General features: G+C 48.3%; 1 long non-coding RNA gene across 2 annotated transcripts in view; it reads right to left on the bottom strand.

The window, feature by feature from the left end:
- The window catches only part of LOC109383547 (uncharacterized), a 22,016-nt gene extending 16,635 nt beyond the window's left edge, over positions 1–5,381 (bottom strand). Inside the window, exons 1-2 of one of the 2 annotated variants that reach the window (XR_002124208.1) lie at positions 5,295–5,381; positions 4,268–4,347 (exon numbers count right to left, since the gene is read on the bottom strand). This is a non-coding gene — a long non-coding RNA (uncharacterized LOC109383547). Of the gene's footprint in view, positions 1–4,267; positions 4,348–4,556; positions 4,643–5,294 lie in introns of those variants that run through there. The other variant, XR_002124209.1, reaches the window with a different exon arrangement.
- Positions 5,382–5,756: the final 375 nt, after the last annotated feature.

Genomic DNA, 5,756 nt, shown 5'->3' with positions numbered 1-5,756 from the left:
CTGGCCTGAACATCTGCCTGCCCCAAGAATGCTCCAGGGTGCACGGAAGTGGCCTCCCCCACAGGATTGTCATCTTGGAAGTACGGGTGGACTGAAGGGCCTGTTCCTAGGAAAAGATGAAGGTAATTCTGGAGTGGGAGGAAGAAACAAAGCTGAGGTGCTTCTAAGAGTAAAGAGCAGAGGATGGGAGAGGAGACGAAACAGGGCAGCCGTGGCCCCCAACCCTGAAAAAAGTCAGCTGGAGTACAGTCAGAGGGCACCGCCCCAGTCAGCCTAGGCCAGCCCTGTCTCTGCGGGGTGGAGCCACGGCCGAGAACTGGACCACATGGACAACACCTGACACAACAGTATTAGAGTTTGCCTTTTAGGGGCCATCCTGACTCCAGAAGCAACTCAGAATACCTCTGTTGGAACCTGGGCCTCCCCTTAGGTTAAAGCCACAGTCGCCTAACCTTGAATCCCAGACGCCTGTTAGCACTCATTAACTGCGGGATACATAGCTAGTTACCTTCCTCGGTTATGAAATGAAAAGTTTGGACTAGATGCACCATGTCTCGCTTCAGCTCTGACATTCCATGAGCCCCTGAAATCCGTAACGGAAGTTCACATATTCAAATCCATTCACTCAGCAATTACACGCTGAGTGCAGAACACCAGGGCAGGTGCCATTCGGCAGAAGATGAGGAAACGAAACAGGGGCGTCCAAAAATGGGGTGATAAAAATGTTCTAAAATAGATGATGATGGTGATTGCACAGCTATCTAAATATACCAAAAACATTGGATTGGGCATTTAAAATGGGTCAACTTTATGGTGTGTAAATGATACCTCACAAAAGCCATTGAAAAAACAGATCAGCTAGCATCTACCATGCTTACAGAAGGGCAAACAAGGTGGCATAGCAAAGATGTCCCCCAGGGATGGGCAGCAACATGTACCAACCTGAGAAGTGCCAGCGGATGCCCTGATTTGGCGACAGCTTGGTATCACTCAAACATTTCCTTCTCACAGGCCATACACTCTTCCTGTATGTCAAGGCCAACATGGACTCTGGCTGGTAAAATAAAAGCCAACTTCTGCCTGGGGGAGGCCTCTATCCAGGCTGGCATCCAGCCAAGAAACTGGCCACATGGAGATGCAATTCCCACCCCTGTTTCCTCCCCAGATCCCCTAGGAAAAGAGGGAGCAAGCCTGTGAGGGGGAGGACACACAGAGATCCTAAAACAGCTACTCATTACAATGTTTGCAATTATTGCAAATTTTGACTATCATAATAACTCTTCATGGTTGTGTTGACCAGAGGGAAATTTTATTCCCAAATGCGCCTGTGTCAAATTTACCATTATCTTCCAGGAAAAAAAAATCAAATGAAAAGGCTTTTAAAAAGAGATAAAGTTTACTCATTGGAAATTAGAAATGAATATTTATTGTCAGATCTCTGTCTAGATTAAAACCTTTTATTTAACACCAGTTGAAAGTGTAAATTATTCACATGTTTACATTTCAATGACTTCTGCTCTCTAATGATTCCATTTTCTAGAGTGTATTAGTGGTAAGATAATGAAATGCCTCATCAGCTTGGAGTATTAAGCAAACAACGAACTTCAACTTTTTCAACAATGAATAAAAAATAGAGTGGTCCCCAACAATTTATTTCATCAATCTGATACAATATACAGCTAACTTCCCGAAACGAGCAATAAAGAGAGAGCTGCCAACAGCACTAGGAACGCGTTCCAGTCTCCTGTCGACATGCAATGGGACCATATTACAAACCTACTCCTCTCGCACAAATCATGATTTTTGGCAAGATTCATCTTTGCCAGAAGGGAGGAGAATTTTTAAAAAGAGAGAGAGCACACAGGATTCTCCACTTCTCCAGCCAGCAAACAGGAACTCTTGCTGTTTAAATGACATTATATAATTGTCCACTCGATTCTTCTCTCTTAGGCTATTACTTCATGTTAGGGAATTTCATCATAAATAACGATTCCTCATCTGTTTATAGTGCTTTAAATTTACAAAACGCTTCCACACATAGTATTTCATTCAAATGGCATGCTCTTTCTGGAATACTGGGGAAATCTTTGTATGCCTGAAGATAAATGAACATATGTATAGAAACCCAAGAATTTATAAACCAAACCTGCTTTCCAGAACTTTCCATGAGACTGTTTTACAAATCTTTCAATTGCACCACGCTATCCATATATCTAAGTGCTAATAACCTGTGACATTTTATACATTCCTCCATGTTAGGTCTTTAGCCCCATGGAAATGACAATGGATTTTTGTTGTTGTCATGCCAAGCAGAGCTGCTGGCCTTTAGCAAGTCAGGAGGTTGCTTTCTTTAGAATTAGATTCGGCATTATGCTTGAAGAGTTAAGACATAACATCTATTTTCAAAATATTTAAAATCTAATAGGGGAAATGAAACGTTCATAAAATGAATGCTAACAAAACATGGCCACAAGTAAGCATGGCTAAGAGAATGACAGAGAAGGCGCTAGAAGCATTGCTGCGAAGAAGCAATCAATATGGCCCCAGGTAAGCTGCAGCATCCTTGCTGACAGCCTGGGATGATGAATGCTGTTCTGAGGAGAAGGTGCCCAGCCCAGGCAGTGGGTGCTGCAGGAGGGGACCTCCAGGCGACAAGGCGCCAGGCCTCACAGGTCAGACTGCCTGGTCTCCTCCATGGCCACATGTTTTGAGCAAAAGGGGTAGGAAAGATTGAAGGTGTCACACAGGCCGGGGTAGACTGTGACGAGCTGCGAATTGCAGGCCAGAGTTTTTATTTGATCTTATAGTTAAACAAGAGTCCAAAAAAAAGAGGCAATGTAACCTTTTTAAGCAATATTTCAGCCCTATTAATCTGACAGTGATGTGTGGGATGAAATAAACGAGGGAGATGTTTGGGTAGGAAAACAGGCCATGACAACCTTCTCTTCATTTCATCATTGGGTGTTGGAGACCTAACCCAGGGCGGCAGCAGTAATGGGATGGAACAGGAGGCAGGTGCCCGCCTTCTACAAAGGAGAACAAGGCGCCTACAGACTGGCGGGTGAGGTGGCAGGGCGGGGAAGGTGCCAAGCTGACTGAAGACCCCAAACCCGGCGCCACTGACGGAAGCTGGGAGGCCCCGGCTCGATGGAAATGAGGCGCGGGTGTTGGATGAGCCCAATGGGAAGTGACAGCCGGACATCCAGGTGGAAAGAGGCAGCCGGGCTGCGCACACGGAGCGGAGTTCAAGAGAAGTCGGCACAGACGGTGGCGTCACTGAAGCCATCTGCCCAGAAGTGACATCTGAAACCACGGAGCCAACCAGAGCTCCCAGAGGGCGGGTGCCAAGACACGAGGGTGACATGTCAGGGACCCACGTCCAGGGCGCGCCTCAGAGAGGACAGACCAGAAGCCCTGAAAAAGGTAGAGTGACAGGAGAGGTGACACCGGGGCCACCCAGGCCTGGAGTGACCAGAGCCAGAGAGGAAAGGGCGTCCAGAAGGCAGTAACGTAGAGACGCCCCGTCCGCTGTTGCATTTATCCCATTTATTCTACCTGGGGTGCAGAGTTTGATTTCCATGTTCATCCCCCAAATTGACCTTTTGACCCTTTAAATCACATATGACATCATATGTGGAATAAAATTTACCAGATTAAGATAGTCTGCTGCTATTTCCTAGGTCATTAATATGCTGCTTTTCATCTAATAGGACATGTGAGGCATTGAGTGTCTTTCCTTCGACCTCCCATGAAATAAATTTAGCCAAACTAGCTCTAACCTCCAACATCTCTTTAATATGCAGCAGTCTTTCAACTTGAGAAGAAAAATCGCCTTTCTAAATAGAGCTTTCTGTGAAAAGTGCTGCTACAGAGTCTGGTCCCAAACGGGCCCTGGGGAAATCCCACAGGCCTGTGTCTGTGGACCTGTGTCATCTGGTGCCGGCCCCCGAGCCCCCAGAGAGCCCAGCGCCAGGCCCTGCCTGGGGACTGCCTGCATCTGAGCCACTCTCCATTTCCGGACATGGTCCAGATCACACGCGCTGCTGTAACCAGCCCCCACTGGAGATCTTCCCCAGGACCGAGCACGGCGTGTCCCCACAGACGGGACTGTGTTGGGTCCCGCTCCCAGCACCAGCCACCCCCCCTCCCCACCGTCACCCCTGGACACGGCAGGCACGAGTCCAGATTACTGGTGACTCAGCCCTCGCTTCCAGTAGAGCTCTGCTCTCCCCCTCACCTGTGGGTCTCCCTCCCCCCAGCCCCTTACCTGCAGCTCTGACTCAGAAAAGCATCAGCAGGGGTGTCCACGGCCTCCTGGATGCCCTGGGCCACTTCCGGCTCTATTGTCTGTAACACAGTGCAAGGCAGCCGGTCACGTTGGCCTGTTTGTGGGGTTACGTCCTGCATTTGCCACATTTCCCCGAGCCGCCTAGAATCGCTTTGCTTGAAGAGACGGTGTCTGACCCTTAGAACCCAGAGCCCCGCGTGTCAGCATGAGGAACAGCCTTGACAGTTCCATGCATGAAGCCCATTTTATGAAGGACAGAGAGCTGGACCTGAGATATCCGGCTCGTTGGGAGCTACAGGGATGCCAACCGCTGCTTCACGCCCCTTCCCCCATCTTATGAGGACGTCAAGAAGGCAACAGTTCTCGGCGGTGTGTCATTGAGAGGGAAGGACTCGTTATTTTTGGACAAGGACAATCTCTAAAGATATAACTGGGTCCGTTGGGAATGGTCTCCAGCTCCTTACACTGACCCTTGGAGTTAATATTGGGGTCGCCTACAATGCTTGGCTTGGGAAACAGAGCCTGGATGTTTTTCCATGCGCTTCGTCCCCACTCTCCTCACTGCCGAGACCCAGCTCTGTGGCCTCAGCTCTGCCTCGCTGCTCCCCCCCCAAGACAGAAACTGCGTCCCCTCCCTGCCATCCTCCCAGCGAGGAGGCCCCTAGGTCCTGATTTGCCAAGGGCACTTCGGTTTTATACCAGTTATTACAGCACGATTACAAATAGAGCCTTCTCTTACTCTTAAAAATGTCTGGTTTGGAGAATACACTAAAAGATGACTATTTATAGCTCGTGCAACCAAGAGTTAAATGTGTGGTAGATGCCTTAAGGAAGAAGCTCACGATGGATGTTTTTCCTCCTGTCGGGTCAGCACCCACCCTCTGCCCCACTTCCCATGGGAAACATGGTGGTGCCGATGGGGACCTGCAGCCACTGACCAGAGCCGAGCCTGCTCATCCAGGCCAGTCAGTGGCCATTTCAGTGGATGTAGGTCAGCTGGACTTACCGCGGAGAGAGAATCCTAATGACAGGAAATGTCTTTGTTTCCATCAACGTGCAGTTTGGCCACTCCGTACTGTGACCCGAATCTTCGCTCTTAACCTTGATGATCTCCATTTCCAGTTGCTTCCTTTACTTCTCACGGCCTACCTTCAATAAAAAGATAATTTGCTTAACACATGGGGCTTCCATCCATTTAATAAATATTTACTAGGCTCCAACTGAACTCTCTGTAATATTGGCAATGAAAGAATAAATAAGACAGACAGGGCCCTTTTTTCATATAAAATCACTCCCTAAGGGAAATTTGATTTAAATAAATAATTATAAATGTGGTCAGTGCTACAAGGAAAAACACAGGAGGCTGTCTGATGGGAAGTCTCACCTACTGCTTGGTGGGGAGGAGGGGTAAGGGGTAGAAAGAGTGGGTGGAAATCGGCCGGCAGCAAAGGGCGAGTTAAGACACTAC

This window comes from Hipposideros armiger, unplaced genomic scaffold (genome assembly GCF_001890085.2).
Source record: "Hipposideros armiger isolate ML-2016 unplaced genomic scaffold, ASM189008v1 scaffold_85, whole genome shotgun sequence".
NCBI lineage: Eukaryota > Metazoa > Chordata > Mammalia > Chiroptera > Hipposideridae > Hipposideros > Hipposideros armiger.
Note: the sequence above shows the minus strand (reverse complement) of the source record. Positions and strands in the feature narration are given on the sequence as shown.